This window comes from Cotesia typhae, unplaced genomic scaffold (assembly GCF_013202065.1).
Source record: "Cotesia typhae breed Kobodo isofemale line unplaced genomic scaffold, CoteBio_Ctyphae scaffold_13, whole genome shotgun sequence".
Taxonomy (NCBI): domain Eukaryota; kingdom Metazoa; phylum Arthropoda; class Insecta; order Hymenoptera; family Braconidae; genus Cotesia; species Cotesia typhae.
In genome coordinates, this window is record NW_027423774.1 from 19,251,225 (window position 1) to 19,269,854 (window position 18,630).

At 30.6% G+C, this 18,630-nt stretch overlaps 1 protein-coding gene across 5 annotated transcripts in view; it reads left to right on the forward strand.

The window, feature by feature from the left end:
* The window catches only part of LOC141534327 (growth factor receptor-bound protein 14), a 155,211-nt gene that overhangs the window by 133,010 nt on the left and 3,571 nt on the right, over positions 1-18,630 (forward strand). The gene's annotated exons all lie outside the window — the stretch shown is intronic.

Below are 18,630 nucleotides of genomic sequence, written 5' to 3' on the forward strand. Positions count from 1 at the left end.
AAGACACCGCTTAACAAAATCAGAAACAAATACCGCTACGTGAAATGAATTTTTATTTAAGGGATCATAATCTAGAAATTGAGCATTTTGGGTTAATTAATTGTTTTTGAGTGAAATAGTACGATTGCTGGGGGATATGGGACGTTTATGGCTGCATTAAGCCTTGGGAGGGAAATATATATGTGATATTGATGATATAATGGCTCTTCGGAGAGAAATGAGACTGTCAAGTGACGAGAGTCGATCGTGAAACTGAACGTGATCGGACTTGCAGTCCTGAGATGAGGAAATGAGACTTTTCGTCTTCGATTATCTCGATTATCCTCTCGAGAAATCTTCGAGACTCTAACACGGCTTTACTTTGAAAATTTAAGACTTTATTTTTGAGATTCTTGCTCAGAGATTAGAAATACGGTAGAATTGATAAGGACTTTTTTTTGGTAGAGTATTCAATTTTCTACAAGAATGCTTTCATATATATATATATATATATATATATATATATATATATATATATATATATATTTTTTTTTTTTGTATCTTCATTATTTTAGCTACAAGCATTAAATTCCAATTTTGGAGAAAAGAAGAGAGGAGAAAATTGATCCCATCTTTTTTTTTTGTAGAAAATGAAATGATTTTTTCTTTTCTTCAATATTTAATCCATAATTTTGAATTTAAAATTAAATATCAAAACTTGAATAAATTACTAATGGTAATAATAATAAAAAATGAAATTAAAATAATGCAACAAAAGACATAAATTAAGATAAAAGTACTCCGTAAGTAAAACTGAGCGAGCATGAAGTTTTTGTAACAAAAGAATGGACTCGTTTGCGAGTTACGAGTTTAAAGTTACGTTTTACAGACTGCGAAATTCAATAATATAACCTCTTTATAAGTTCCCTTGCGCTTTTTCCCGGAGCTTTTATAAATATTCCCTACAGTAATAGCAATAGTGATTCCGTAGAGAAAGGGACTCGCCGATCGCGCTTTTCTGTAACGAAATTCCAGCGACATTATCGCCAAAAACGGGTGAACAATCGCCGGTGAAATTAAACGCGAAGTAAAACAAAGCTAGGTAGTTTTGTTTAATTATAACTATCGCAATACGAGCCATCAACTTTTGTAAATTACTCAAGTGTCGAGTTTCTCATTCCTCCTTTTTCTTTTACATTCTCTTACCAACAAATTTAATGAAAATAAACTTTTCCCGTTTACAAACTATTTATAAATGTTATTTAATAAAACTCTGCATAGACATTCAACTTGTCCCATCAAAATCTTCCATCTATTTCACTTTCAAATTTCACAGCAATTACTTCATTCAATTTACTTAACTTTGTACTCTCAAATTTTATCAATGTTAAATGTTTTTTTTTTTTTTTCTTCAAGCGATAAAATTCATCTGTATAACAGTAGAATTTATTTTCCCAAAATATCGAGCATACATTCGATGACATAAAAACTGAATTTTTCTGCGTGTCTTTGATCTACCCCGCGGTATATTATTAATTTACATTACGAGGAAATAAAAACCCCGAAAACGAATGCTCCAATTAAAAAAAAAAAAAAAAAAAAAAAAAAAAAGTATCGCTAAAAAATGTTTATTTTTTTGAAGTACCCAATAAAACCTCGGTGCATTTGATATAAATATATTTACACGTTTTTATTTACTTACTCGTAAAATGTTAAATTGCATACGTAAATAATGGAACAATCAATTTTTTAGTGAAAATACTTTTTGAAAATAAATCTCGCGCTAAAATCAAAGTCCACTCCAGATTTAATTGATTGGATAATAAGTGTAAAAAAGGTAAGAGTGATTAAGAAGCAAAATTCAAAATAACCAGGCTTGCTCTTACTTTTAGTGCTTCTAAATCGATGGTAATTTGTGGTTGTTTCGACTTTCTCTTCGTTCACTCTTCTTATGCATCCCCATCATTCTATTTTTCTCCTCTTCATCCGACTTCATTTAGTTTATGGCTTTTACTTCAATAAAAACTAGGAACTGAGAAGTTTACGACTGGCACTAAAACTCCATACTGCGAACCATAACTTCGGGCCCCGTTAACTATCTATGTATCCATGGAAATAAAAAAGCTCTACAAACCAATCCAGGACATGACAGTATTTAAAATAGACCAACTTTAGTTTTCCAGCAGGCTTTACTGTCGGTTACAATGTAAGCATATTTGTCCGTCTTTGTCCATGTTTTAATATCCAGGGTTCAGTTTATTCTCAACACTTGAATATTAATTCTATGTACCCTTTCAAATTAAAGATACTCAAATCTGCAGACTTCCTTCCTTTTTTTTTTGTAAAATTTTTTATAAAAATTCTAGAAAATTTTCAGATGTACTCTGTAAAAATTTACAATTTATCAAATATTAAAATCAAAGACCCAGTAGTGTCTCGCGCTATATATACTAAGTACACATACATTGATTGTTACCGACATCTATGATTTAAAAAAAATAATTATTCAACAAAAAGTATTATAATACCAACAATGTATCATAATAATTTCATCAACAATTTGAAATCATAAATTCATAATGTTCACTGGAGTATATATATATATATATATATATATATATATATATATATATATATATATATATATATTTTGATATATACCCACGGGACGTGTTTCATCTCGTCTCTAGCACGTTTGTGTCTGCGATATATCGTGCAAAACTACTCTATATATATATATATATAAAGGAGATTGAACGAACATCTAATCGATATGAACGCACACCCTTCCAGTATATATCAACATTTCCCCATGGATGTTTCACCTTCTCTATTTGACACTAACTTACTGCACCCTATATGTATATATTGTATATATGTATCTATATATATTAATCTACATATACCAAAACACCCACACAACACGTAGATGTCGGTATTAAATGGCAAGTCGCGCTTGCGCAAACATTTGCCACCTTGACATTGAACAATATCCCCACTAATACACCGAATAAATTCTTTCTCTGTCGCTCTGGTGGAAGCAAAAAGGTGAGCGATTGTTTAAGCGAGTTTTCACATGATGCCCCCCTGCTCACTCATTTATTCATACACATATGTGTATATTCCTCACGAAGACTCAGGTCGAAACGTCGTACTGTATAATATAGAGTTAGCCTCACCCACACGTGCATTAATCATTCGTCTCGAATTACCCAGGCAATCTCGTACAGAGATTATATATGTTGCTCATATATATATGTGGACGCATGATACATGAATATGACGAGTTATATACTATGTATTATATATAATATATATAGTATATGCTAAACGCCTATATACCCTCGGGAATATGCAATCCACATATCAATGTACGCACGTGTTACGTTAACTTCCACACACGGCTCACTACACGATGGACCCGATTATAGTCCTCCTATAGGCGCGTACTTCCTGCTCAACGTGTAATTATTATCTAATCACTTGTAATACCAATTACATAATACCGAGCTTGTTTAATCATCATTTTTTTTTTAGTTTGTTTTATTATTAATCTAACACGTAAGGCTAATAAGAGGACGCTCGGAAGTGGGGCTTGATATTTTTAGTTTTAAAATTTGAAATTTTTATTTATTAATTTTTTCTGAAAGTTAATTATTAAAAGATAAATTCTTCATCCAGAAATGAATCTTTAAAAAATTGTAGTATTAAAATTATTGAAGTTAATATAATAAATAAAATTTAATTATATTCTTTGAATTATGCACTTGGAGTATTTAAAAAAAAAATTAGTACTGGGGAAATTAAAATTAAATTAAATTTTCAAAAAAATTTTAGAGCTTTAAAAAAATTTAGTACTTTTAAATATTAATTTTTTTTTTTAATACTTTAACTTGAAATAAAATTTATTTAAAAATAAAATCATTTAAAAGTCGAGAATAAAAATAAAATAGAGGTCAAGCTAAATGAACAAAATAATAATCGACAAATGAAGAGAAATGATTAACGTTAAGTAATGGCAAAACTGTTCTGTTGAGCGATTATATCACACGATGGAAAATGTCTTTAGAGCGAGTTAAGTCAGACGCATCGAGGAGCACAATATTATTCAAGTGGAAAAATTCCAGATCCTGTCAGACAACTCCATTCAGCTCTTTTGCTCCAACTCGGGCTCTGGCTCTTTGTGAGTAGCTTTCAGAGCCCTTACACTCCGCAGTACAATGCCGCCTGCTTGATACCTGAAAAATTTTTTTCAAACGATACCCGGTACTTACATATATATATATATATATATATATATATATATATATATATATATATATATATATATATATATATATATATATTTATATATCGCGGATATGCATGCATTTATTTATCCATCTACGGATACGAGAAAATAGAAAATTTAGTGAAACGTCTAGTTCAGTATCACATGATCCGCCGCTGACAACCTGCTAGACAGTTTAATAATTCTAAGAATTTCCATACCTGAATTTTTATTTTATTTTCCGCGTGTCTCGCTAAAGATTTTTCGCTATCCATCCTTGTCTTGGTGATTGATATCCCGGAGTTTTCGATTTAAATTTAATTATTCCCCGGATAGTAAACTAAATATTTAACAATTTTTTTCTCAATTTATTCATAAAGCGTACCTACTATTTTTTCCTCTGAATTTTTATTACATATATTTTATATTTTATATAAAAACTTATACATAATTTTACTTCAAATGTCAAACTACGCGGGTAGGGTTTATCGACAGGGTTTCAGGATGTATAAAATAAAAGTGAATATATTTTAATAAAAATAGGATAATATTTTTTCTCTCGGAACTTTGCCTTCCTTCTTCTTCTTTACTATTTACTATATTTGTATATTTGTATATATATATATATATATATATATATATATATATATATATATATATATATATATATATATATATATATATATATATATATATATTGAAATTAAATAATTTATTCACGTCAACTCACCGAGGATGAATAAATTCGCGGGATTAATACAAAAGCGGGAATAAATGGTAAACATTAAATATCGACTATCAACTTAAATCCTGAATAAATAATAGGATTGTACAACGAGGAAGGCAAAATAATATATAAAAACAAATAATTTATCTAGAGCAATATTTCTTAAAATTTTCCGACACAATCGGACAGATTGGAGTTACGAATATACGAGAAAAGTTTATTATCTCTGGAAGAATGCCACCATATACATATAAATATCGAGGAATCTTGGTGACAAACGGTCTCAACCGGTAGTACCCGAAAGGATATCGAGTGAATGAGAATTTCATTTTGCATTCGGTATGCATCGGGCCTCTCCTCCCGATCGGAGAAAAGAGAAGATCGCTGAAAAAATGGGGCTCGAACCCATTCGACTGACTATCGAACCGTTCCTCTTTTATTTATCTTTTTCTTTAGAAACATCTCCGTTTTTCAGTTTAGTTCGTTCCTGGTTTTATTATTTTTTATTCATTCCATTCGGATCCTGAACAGTCGGGTAGTTGTAGATGTATATATAAATTTAACTCGCCTACCGAACAGTAACTCGGCACACAAAGGGGCTTTGCACCGAAAACTGCGCAGGATCCTCTGTAACCTCATCGATTCGCTAAATAACTACTTTGTACTTGTATTACAATCATATAATTAACTAACTTACTTAGCTGCCTTATCTTAATTGCTCATTTTTATCTGATATTTGTTTAGAAATTTTATTGCTCGCTGTTTAATAATTTTTATTTTAAAGCTTTAAATAAAAAATTAATAATTGAATGTAAATTTAAAATAAAAAAAAATTCTGCAATAAAACAATTTTTAATAAATTAATACTTTTTATGAAATAAATAAAAATTAAGATTTATAAATAATATAAATTTTATTAAATTCTGAACAAATTAAAAAAAAAAAAAAACGATGTTTTAAAAGATTTAGAGAAGATCTAGGAGACTCAAACATTAAAGTTCAAAATTACCCAAAATAAAGATCTCAATAAATATACATATATAAATTAGCGAGTATGTGTGTGAAGCAAAATCAGCTAAACGAGGGTTAAACGAAGTTGGAGCCGGTCCAATCGGAGCTTACAACGGAGATATTTATGACCGGCGCTAGAAAACCCATATGATTAAAGTCTGAGTTGTTACTTAGCTACTACTTTATATTAAGCTGTAAATAATAAAGAATAATAGATAAATAAAAATAATAAAAATGAGTTTAAAAACTGGGTGAGATTAGAGAAAAATACTAGAGCAGAGAAATATAAAATAGATGAGGATGTAGATGGAGACCTAGACCTAGGAAGCCGGGATTTATAGACTTGCCCTTCCTTTCATCCGAGCCCGGGTTCGACTATAAAGCTCTGGTTTTTTATCTGAATTTGCTCATGCTTTTACTCTCCGTAACCTTTGGCTGTAAATCCTCGGGAAAAATAACTACCCCAGCAACCCGGCGACCCACTACTACCTTTACTAGGCTCCTGACACTTTTTTACGGAGATCCGTCCCTCGTAAATCGAAAGGCAAATCGAGTGTGATGCAATTGATATCGTGAATTAACACTGTGCTTTCGATCTATCTCTTTTATTCTCGTCACATTGCTACTGTATAATATTTAATATATTATAATTAATAATTAAAAAAAAAATAATAAATTTAATTGTACCTGAAGCTGAAAAGCATTTTCTCGTGTACTTCTCTTAGAACTTTGATAAATTTTCTCAATAGTTTTATTTTTTCTATTCTTGGTTGTAGTATACATGCAGAGACTCTTGACTCACCCTTTACGGCACTTGGGTGAGCTCGATTGAACGTTCCTCGAGTTAAGCTGAGTTGAGTTGCGTAATTCCAACAATTACCGCGCCCACTTTTGCTCAATCTTTTGTTCAGCTTCGCATTATCATTATCGTTGTACTGTGGATTGTTCACTTTGAGAAGACTGTGCAAGCATTGCTAATAATCCTCCGGTCTCTCAAGAATAATAATAAATAAATTTCAAATAATAAAAATAAAAAATAAAAAAAAAAAACCGGAGTTTATTTGTCTGACCTTTTAAAGTTATCCCAAAGTGGCCACAGCTCACTCTATACTATTCATTTATTTTTATGATATTACTTCTTGAATAAAACTAATTAAATGTCCGCTAAATAATGTCTCATTCTTTAAACATAAGTAAAAAAAAAAAAAAAAAAGAAGAAAATAACTTGGCCGCTTGTCGGGTGGATTTTACATTTAATAATAAATACGACAATTTTATCGTAAATGTCAGGCTAAATCACTATCGACAGTTATTCAATGCCTGTCATTTTAAATAATTTATTAACTTGTCTGAGGCTTTATTCAACAAACAGCATTATTCATTACAATTATAATTATCATTTATATTTTATTATTATAATTATAAAACATAATCACTTTAAATCTTCATAATTATAATTATGTTGTAATTATTGTCAAGTGGTAGACATTTTGACGTGAAACTTTGACAGTTTGACGCGACTTTTAAATTTAATCTTTAAAAAAAATTAATTACACATCGAGAAAAAAAAAAGTCTCTTGACTTTATAATGAAGTTTATTGTTGCGCTGAAGTTTAGATAAAATAAAACCGGGTGTGAGGTTTACCGTAAAAATTAAATAAAAAAATTAATTAGTCCTCCCTGGAGTTTAAAATATAATTTAAAAAAATAAAAAAAAGTAACTTTTAAAATCAACAAAAAAGTAAAACGTTGGGTAATTCTCGTTTTAGCGACTGCTGTGCAAAATATCGTGTAGAGAATATAAGGACATAAATAACCGAAGTAAGAGGGAATGTAGAATAGAAGTAAAATAAAAGAGCAAACCTCTTATTAAGAAGACCCCAAGAATCGTTAAATGAGTTTTATTTAGCAACCGGTATAGCATGCTATGGCTAAGCCAGGCCAGTCAGGTGACGTAACATGGAGCATGGGACTTCCTATCAAGTATCACGTGCTTCGTCTGGACCGGTCACGGTCAAGGCCACCGTCAAAGGATCCCTTGTTGCGTCAAGGGCTTTGTGACCGCAAAAAGCTGGCTTTAAAAAGTAATTCGGTCTTTTATTTTGAGAAAAAGTTGACTCGTAACGCTTAACTCGCGGTAATATAAGAAGAAAAAGAACAGGAGAAAGAGAATGTAAGACGATAAATAAACCAAAAAACACATCCCAAATGTAAGAAGCTAACAAAGGGGAAAGGATACACGTGGCACCGGCTCGTCATTCAAGGTCCTGCCACACTTTATTTTTATTTTGTATTACACCATTTTGCTTTTTTTATTTCCTTTTTTGCTTATTCTTATATCCACCTTTTCTCTCGATGTAATGCAGTATATGGAGGAAGTATTGTCAAAGTATCTCATGCGTGAAACAATAGACCAACACTTGCCCCCTGAAAATAATTCTAGATCCATGTAGAGATGGATGCCATGTAATATCAGTTATCATTTAAAACACCCATTTTACATATTTAAATTTGCAAAAAAGTTTCTTCCTCTGCCTGCAATTGTCTTCACTCTTTACTCTTACATTGTATTTTATTTTATTATACACATTAAATGTTCCGAGGTAAGCGCGATTCTCCGTGTCAGTAACCCGACTTTACAGTGCGCATTATAAGACACAGCGGCTCTATACATTTTTTTTAAATTACACAGAGACTGAAAATGGTAATAGTATTTTACATACTTTGTAACTAGCCTAATTTTTTTTTTATGTAATGTTTAATGATGATATTTAAAGGAAAAATTTTTATCATTTTTTTTTTTTTTTTTAATAGCAACGATAAAAATTATTTTTAATAATTTCATTAGTTTAAATTAAAAAAAAATTTTTTTAATTCTTGACTTAAATTTTGTATAAAATTTTTGAAAATAATTTTTTCTTTAACAAAATTTATTTTTTTATCAATGCAACTCTTTTTAATGTAACATATGATTACCATTCTTCATCAGATACAACAATTCTTTTTTTTTTTCAAGTATCACCATTACGGTAAATAATTCCTCCCTTTGCACACAGCGCAATTATTTAAAATTAAAAATAATTAAAAAACCTGAAACAAAAGCTTGAGACTCAAAAAGCAAATGAGAAAGCCAGCGGTTAAAAGTGGAAACGGTATTTACAGAGCCTCTACCCTCTACCCTCATTAGAGCTGCATTGTCACCCCCTAATCTCGCACTGACGCTCTCAGTAAAAGAGTAAAGAGTGTCTTACAATGTACCCAGACGTGCTCCCAACTTTCTTCTTATCCTACATTCTATATTCTACTCTCACAATACGCCTCTCACTCTTACACCTCCTTTCTGCAATTTCCTCCGTACTCTTATCTTTATTTCATATTTTTTCGTCACGTCTACTCTCATTGCCTGACGCACTTCACCCCTCGGTTTTTCATCCAAGTCTTTGATCTTCTCTTTGTCTACACACAGCTATCGCATTGATTAAAACTTTACAAGCCCTTTCAAATCTTCCTCTGTTTCTATTCTTTCTATCTATTAAATGCAAGCACTCGATACTGTGACTAACAAGTCCTCTTCTATCGTATCATTTATATTAACAATAAAGACATTTCCATATTAAGTACAGGCCAATAGCGCTATTTAACTGGACAAATAACCGAGATCATTTAATTACTGAGACTATAATTGAGGGCTGGTAATTACTGGGCATAAAAACAGACGCAACTTATTATCTGTATAAAATAATAGCAATAATAATGCAGTTGGCAATTCCGGGCGTGTCCAATTGCTCGCTCACATTAGATTGTAATAAGATTCCACTGCATCTATCTCAATTTTCTTAGCAAGCAATCGGCATACCGCACTTTTTTTTCATCATACGCTCGTATTAAATTCACCACATAATCATTAAGTAATAATATAATAATAAATAATGAAAAATAGTCATCTATAACGAAGATTAATTTAAAATTTATTCCTCTTTTTTATCCATTTAAATAATAAAACTATTGATTTATTTATAAAATAAATTATTACTAAATTTTTATATAAAAAGCAAAATAAAATTCATTTATTTGAGTAAAAAGTGATTAAAAATCCTAATTAGATATTCTGTTTATATATCCTTAAAATTTAAATCTCCTATAACGAGACAACCTAGAGACCATGCGCCACCTGTCGGACTTTTTTAGAACTAATTTTAATAAAAAATTGTCGACTCTGCATCATTATATAAGGTTTAATATGAAAATATATAAAATTTTTCAAAAATACCATATCAGAAAATTTCTCCACAATTTAATATTTATTAAAACTATTCGATCGCCTGAACATAAAAATATAAGCCAGCTCACGAGCGGCATAAATTATCCACTGTGTATTCAGTATCTCTAGGTGCATTAGAAACATCTGCGCACGTGCACCTACTGCACCGGTGTCTACCCGCTATGAAATACGGTTACAAATAGTCCTGGCCATCTACATCTCTATCTCCATCCATTTATTATTATTAATTACGCCAATAAATAATTATTCCCTTCCTTATTAAATTAAAGCAAAAGTTTGATGCAGTTGTCAGTCGGGGATAAATCAAGCAGAAGTAACGTAATTAAACTCGAGTAAAACTGAAACCGACAGATGAAGAGACAAAGTCGAAAGATCAAAGTTGTATATAATATTTATTTAAATTATATTCAGTATTTATATCAGTTTACATACATATATATATATATATATATATATATATATATATATATATATATATATATATATATATATATATATATATATATGCGCGCGCGCGCGCGCGCGTGTGTGTGTGTGTGTGTGTGTGTAATGCAATTGACACACATGCATATAATATTTAAACACTAACGATCCACATATTACGTACGAGCAGTAACACAAAGAGGTATAGTCACGCATAACGTCAGCGACTAGAATGCATAAATGAAGTACATGCATACATACATATGTGTCATATAAGCTGAAGCTTATTCAAATGAATGCAACGTACCGAGTCTCAATTATCGATACGCATTAGACGTCAAGATCTGCTCGCATGCATACCATTATTAGAATATGTAATACCACTATTAGTCTCACGATTTATTGCTATAATATATATATGTATATATTATACAGTTCAGTATTGTAAGTTTAAATGCATATATTGTCGACAAGAGAGGAGAGACAAGAGACAACTCGTGATGTAATGACCAGAAAAGGGGAGCAAGAGCGTGAGGAGGTCATGAATGAAGACGCCTGCGCAACCAGGTCGATTAGCTTACCACGGTGTTAGGTGGAGACCTCTTTCATATAATACAGTACAGATGCATATAATGTACATCATACATCGTGGATTATATATACACACTGTAGATGTGCGGAGAGACAGCTGACGAGCGCCTAGCAACAGGCTACAGGCGGTAGGGGTTGTCAACCCTGGGACTGGGAGGAAAAATCTCTTAGTTAACCTAACTAAACCGGTGGTTTTATTAAAAAATTAAAAAAGCTCCACTTGTCGTATTTTATTTCGCGGTATCTGAGCCGGGTTAAGTTGGCTTGACGACATTCACGCTTGAGAATCGCCGTATTTTTATTTTTATTTTTATTTCGTTTGTTTTATGCTTTTTTATGTTTGCTTCCTTTGAGGCAATTACGTAATTCACGATGCATGCTGCAAACCTGCTGGGAAATAGAGATACTTGGATGTATAAGGATAGATTGCTCTACTCGGTGTACTGAGTGTACCGAGTTGGCAGTCAGCCCAGTTGCAAATCGTATCATGATAATATCACCTGGAATATATAGATTATTAATAAATTTTAGCTCAAGTGCTTACCCACTGTCTATCTTTTTAACACTTTTTTTTTTTTGTTTTTTTTAATTATAAAACTCTATTTTTTATTAATTTAATCGGTGAAAATATTTAAAAATTCAATGATAATTTTTAAATTATAATAAATTTTTTTTTTCTTCAAATTGATTAAATTTCGCAAACTTTTTTTGTAATAATTTATTTAAAAAAAATTTTAAAGAAATCTTGTAATAATTATAATGATAGAAAATGGCAAAGCAATTAAATAGCAAGAAATAACGTTAGTGAAGAGCCAGAGTTCAAAATAAGCAAAGAGTATTTAATTCTTAAGAGGAATTCAGTAACAATGTGATATGTATTTAGTTCAATAAATTACCGATTGTGAACGAATGTACACGCAACATTGTAACGACAAAGACAAATTAGTTTCTGTGAAATACTTGGCAGGCATGTTCATACAATTGCATGCAGGTTGCTCTTATATATAGACATATATGTCTAATATATCGTATAAGGATGAGTATGTATAGTATTAGCGAAGGAGAGTAAGAGCTAGGAATACATGATAGTATAAAACTCGTCTGAAGCCAAACGGGTATAAACTTATTCGTCAGAGTAGCATATACCAGCACAGTAACATTAACTGAATACTCCTTCTATTCCTTGTTCCTCTTTGCGTTCATAAGTTTTCTGGCTCCCTGGCGCTCCGGTTCCCTGTTTTGGGTCTTTACAGTCGGAAACTGCTTGCTTCGTCTTACCAAAGTCATTAGTATTCAAACATTACCATCACTTATAAACCATTTAGAATTTACTTGTGCCGTGTAATCAAGTCAATCGAACAATACAACTATTATAAATTAAAAGATAAAAATTTTACAAATTATTATGTTAATTTTTTTTTTAATGATTATAAATTTGTGAAATATAAATATAATGATTTTCTAAGTAAAGACATTGATTGATTGTTTGAAACTCTAGAATCGACTGTGAAATTAAAAAAAAAAAAAAAAAATTATTAAATTAATTGATTATTGACATTTGAATTGAGTACAAACATTTATATCATTCTTTGTTTGTTCAAGTACTTTTCATTTCCAGATCAATACAGAATAAGCGCCACTGTATAATTTAGCGCTTTCATTAATAGTATCGCAGAACCACCAGCATTGTATTATCGAATGAATTTCGCCATAAATTATTACGATGCAATTATAACTTTAAACTATTGTCAATATTAATATGCAATAGCTTTGTAAACTTATTCCTACAAATATATATTTTATTTAAATTTTCAAAAAGAGTTTAAGTAAAACTGGAGAATAATAAAATTCCGCTTTAAAGTTTTAAAAGAATTTGTTGAAAACAAGCTTAAATCAGCCAGAAATATATATCCGTTTGCATTTACACTTTTAAAATAAAATCAAAAAGCTTTATTGGTGACCCAAAAACTCTAAAACTATTGACAAAATAGCTCTAGTATTAAATGTTACGTCACATCTCCCAAAAAAAAAAAATTAAATTATAATTGGACAGGATAAAAAGCAATTATAAAAACTCAATTGTATTTAAAAATTCTTCTGGTTGTGACATTAAACTCGGCTTTAAAACAGTTTCGTTTAACAGGGACGTCTTTTAGAGCTTTCGTTAGCAGAAAAAAGCAATTAAAGAATGAAAAAAAAATATACTTAACCTCCATTTAACTTAACTGAACTGTAGATCGTTGATTTTATTTACAAAAAAGTGTTTATAAAATAGTTCAAGTCATAAAACTATTCTCGTACTGTTATGTAAGTTTATTTAAAATTTGTTTATTATTGGTTTAAATTTACAACCTGTCTTCAATTAAATTCCCAGTCAATAGTAATAAATAAAGTAAAATTTATTTAGAGTTTAGTTTAAGAAATAATTTAAACATTAGAGTTAAATAAAATAAAAATAAATGTTTGTAAAGATAACTGAAAAGGGAGTTAACTTAAAGTTTTATACCATACGATAATTCTGTGGATGTTAAATTCTCCAAGTGCTTATAAATTTTATCAAGTCTACGTCGGACAACGTTAATTCGTCTAGAATTAATGCTCGAGCAAAGTTCTGGGGTTGCATCTCCCACTGAACCGAGAAAGTAAAGAGAAAATGCCGAGAAGGGTGGGGAGAGGGGGTTAAAAAAGTAGTAGATCCGCCTCTTGGACTTTAAAGCACTGTAGCTCTTCATCCCCTTCCTCTTCTCTTTCTCTTAATATATACATATATCTATCTATATAATTCCCAATCCGGTCTTGATACTCTGGAATAATTCGCATCGGTTCTCGAACGATAAATCAGGTCCAAGCCACTTCCTTCGTTGCTCTTATTTTTCCAAGTGGCTTATCCAACCCCCTTGTAGTTGCAATTTTACTTGCCCTTTCTACAAGACCTTTTCTACGAATATTCTTTTCTTTCTTTCTTATTTCTTGCTATTATCAGCTGAATTACCATTTTCATTTCCTCTTACTTTATTTATTACTCATTCGATTATTTTCGCGCTAACAAATTCCCGCCTTTCTTTTTATTATTCTTTCTTAAATTGTCTTCTGTTGGCTGAAAAATATATTTAGGCTGAATAAGAAGCTCTCAGATGTAACAGCTTTACCGTTAAGTTTTATCGTCGCCCCAGCCAACCGTTTTATCGGTAATTTTCTTCAGTTATTTGACACACTTGAATCAAATTAAACTATTGAATTATTGCTCCATTATTAAATTATTTCTTTTTTCCTTTGAATTTTTTTTATAAATTTTTATCAAAAAATTTATCATAAAAAAAAAAAAAAAAAAAAAAGAAAATAAAAATTTTCTCATCTTTGTTAAGCGACTTCTCTTCACTATTTCGCGCCTCATAATATTCTCAAACAATAGTAAATTTTTTGACCACACTGGTTGTAAAAAATATTTATCGCTCATCAGGAAGTAATTAAATATAATTATCAGCTATTAACAATTTTATTATTTGCAATAAAATAATAAAATAAATTACAGCAATAAATTGCGCAAACAGAGATAGAATAAATAAAAAAAAAAAATTAAATTTTTTACACGTTTCTTTATAACAATTATCACAGTTGACCTCTGCAGTGATCTCGATATCTATCTCCGAGGTGGACTGCTCACTCACACATCTTATCTGTAATAAACTAACTCGGTTTTCTTATTGCTTATTGCGTTTGATTGGTAAGAACTATTCATTAGTGTCAAAGGTCCCGAGAATAATTCGTCATCAACTAACTTATCGTCCATAAACTTTGATCAAATAAATTAAACAATAAAAATCAACCTGACACTAAAAATCTCTAACATGTTTATAAATTAAATTTATCCATGTCAATTTATATTTATTATTTATTTTTTTTTTTTTTTTAATATATCGAGCGAATTTTGATAAATAATTGCGATGATAAAAAAAGTGTGGACGTTTTAAATTAAACGGTTCAGCATGAGGATAACCTCGGTCGATAGAGGCATAGGTCAGTGTCCGTCAAGTTGCGTATCTTGTATAATATGTCACGTATAACGTATAGCATATATATATAGACAGAGATATCTATTGCTCGCTATATAAATGAATGTATTCTCGGGGGACGAGTCCCGTCTTATCCGGAGACCAGGGAGCAGACAAGTCTCGGTCGATCGCCCGGATTAGACGCCAAGGGAAGGGAATCCGGAGGGCTTGGGGTTGAAGGATCTGCCCAATATAGACCTACTCTGCTAAAATGGAATCAAGGAATTCCTCTCTCAAGATAAAATGAATGACACACTGTGCATGACTTGCTCTGGGTGAAGGAGAGAGAGGAGAGATAAAAGGATGAAGGAGGGTTGTTAGTTGGTATTTGGGAAGCATGCCAAACTATCGGGACTACATTATTGTAGCCCAACTGACACACTGATTCCTTTATTTCTTTGACCTTTTTATTATTTAATCAACGACGCTTCAAGAATTGATTAATTATTACTGCTCGGATACACGCAATGCCAAGGTCGTTTTCTTTTCGAACTTTGATTCACGTTTTTGGCTAATTTACGCTTACTAGATTATTGATTCCGTTTTATTATTTTTTTTTTGTAGTGCTTAAAAGCTAAAAAAAATTTTTTTTTTTATTTTTATTACAGTCATTGTATTTTTCTCTGAACTATAATAATTAAAAAAAAAAATTTTTTTTTAATTCAAATCTTTGAAATAAATTTAAAAAATTCATATGATTATTTTAATTAAATAAATTCAAAATTAAGTTAAAAATCCCAATTATCTATTTCTATATACAAAAAATAAATCCATAAAATCCACAAATAAATTTACACTGTCCGATAAATTCTCTCTTACAAATAAGATTTATAATTTACTACAATTTCAACGATAAAACGGAGAAAGGCGTGTAATAAATAAATAAACAAATAAAAGGACCGCAAACGGGAAAAAATCGACACATAAGCTCAGAAAAAATTCCTAAATAAAAAGGAGTATACCCGTGAGTAAACCTTCTCTTACACTCACCATAACAGTGAAGTAAGACAATATTTATAGCTTTCCTTATCCTTATGCAGCTCAGTAAATAATAAATAAAAATGACAGTAAACAAAAAAGCAACAATATATAATTGCAAATATATATTTCGGTATTCATAATTCTAAGCTCTATCCTTTCATAGAATGGACTTTTCACTTCTGTATTAAATTTATACCAACATTTATATGAAACATAACGCAATAACTTAGAGCGCCTCGACGTACGGAGAGATAATATATACAGTCAAGTAGTCTAGAGTAAAAGCTGTTGCCGATACTGAGATGAAAATTCTACTCCTGGGAGTCACGATTAGATGCCTGCTATTTAATGTCTAGGAAAAATTAACGAGATTTATTTTAATAAAATAATCATTTGATTTTTCAGACTGGATAATTTTTATGGTGGTAGTTTTCATGATCGCCGTAAATGTCTGGACAGACATAGGTCATAGCTGTTAGGTGTAAATGTGCTAAGCAACCTTCAATTTACCTACGCATTATTAACTATTATCGTATTCCATAAATTATAAATAAAAGATCACAACTATCCCATTGGATTTAAAATAAAAATAATGCTCTTAGCACACAAAGTTAAATAAAAATCTAAATATAAAAAAATATTTAACCGAGCAGAGTCAACATAATATAATAAAGAAAGCCTTAAACACTCAACACGGTAATACTTTGATTTGCATAAAATATTTTTTTATTATCACTGTTATTTATATTTATCATTATTATTTATTAATACTATTTATCTTATTTATTATACACAATGGGTATGAGCGAATGTTCAATGTATTATTTACAATTAAATGCTCGCTCTGAACAGATGAAAAATAAGAGAAAAAGAAATAAGGATAAAGAGTGATTAGAATTTAAATATAAATATAAATATGAAACGAGGTCATCACTTGATCATCACTGTGCTTAAATTGATTCCACTTCAATATGATCCATAGTCTCAAGAGACAAGACAAGACAGACAAGACGTTTATTCTCATTATTTAATATTACAAATCGTCGGCGCCTTATTTTACAAGCGTGGGCTCACTAATAATCTTATTCATATTCACAGTGATCATTTTTTTTTTCTTTCGTCATGCTGCCTATGCACTAGGGAGCAAAATTATCTTTAAAATGAATACTCACACTTTTATGGTTTTAATTTTTTGAAAAGTTTCTTATCACATGTATGACGTAAGTTTTTTTTTTTATAACTCAAGGATTAAAAATACGATAAAATTGATAAGGGCTTTTTTTGTAAAGCATTTAATCCTCTACAAGAAGGCCTTCATATACTTTTTTGATATCTTCAATATTTCAGCCACAAACATCTCTTTAAACTTTTGAAAACTACGGATAAATCCAAAACTTGTTATTTAAACTTTAAATTCAAATTTTGTCAAAAGGAATAGAGATAGGGCAAAATTGATAAGGGCCTCTTTGTAGAGAATAAAATTCTTTATAAAAAAATGTTATAATTTTTCTGTATTTTTAATATTTGGCCCATAAATTTAAATTGAAAGCTAAACATCAAAACTTGAATAATCAAACCAATTTTTTTTTTTCCATAATAATAATTGAAAAAAAAATTAAACACTCAATGATGAAAAAAAAACTCAAGAGCTCTTGGAGTTGACGAGGACATAAATTATGATTTTTCAATAGAATGTGAACATAAGGAGTCACTTGTAAATTCAAGTGGGTGAGCAGAGAAAATTATTGAGAAACTGGCGAGTAAAGGCGAGGCTACAGTTGGGAAATATTTTATTTAACACGATAAAATTTACATGTAGACGTTAATCAATTACCCTAACAAAGGCTCTGTAATTAATTACAAATCCTGAGTGACATTAATCTGGTAAAAGTTATCAGAACGAGTTGGAACGTCACAGGTGACAAGCGTAATGGCATCTGAAACAGAAGTAGAAGAAGCCGGCAAGAGGGAGGGAGGGTGGGAGGGGTGGCTTAATAGTCAAACTGGGATAAATAGTACGTGAGTAAGGTAAAGCCTTCGGTTTTGCCGAGTTAGCAGTTTCCGATGTATTGGTTTATATAAATTCAAAGATTTTCCGGGTGTAGAAGTAGGTGTGCTCCCTGCTGGAGGTATTTCGAGCCACACAGACATTTAGAGCGGCAATATAAGACTACTCAAGCAAAAAGGGTGATCCTGTATAAGTATATGTATATATAGGTGTAGATATATAAGAGGAAGCAGAAAGTTTAGGGATTACGTGAAAACCTTTGGGATCCAGTTGGAAATGAAAGCTCTTTCTCTCATCTGTTTCCAT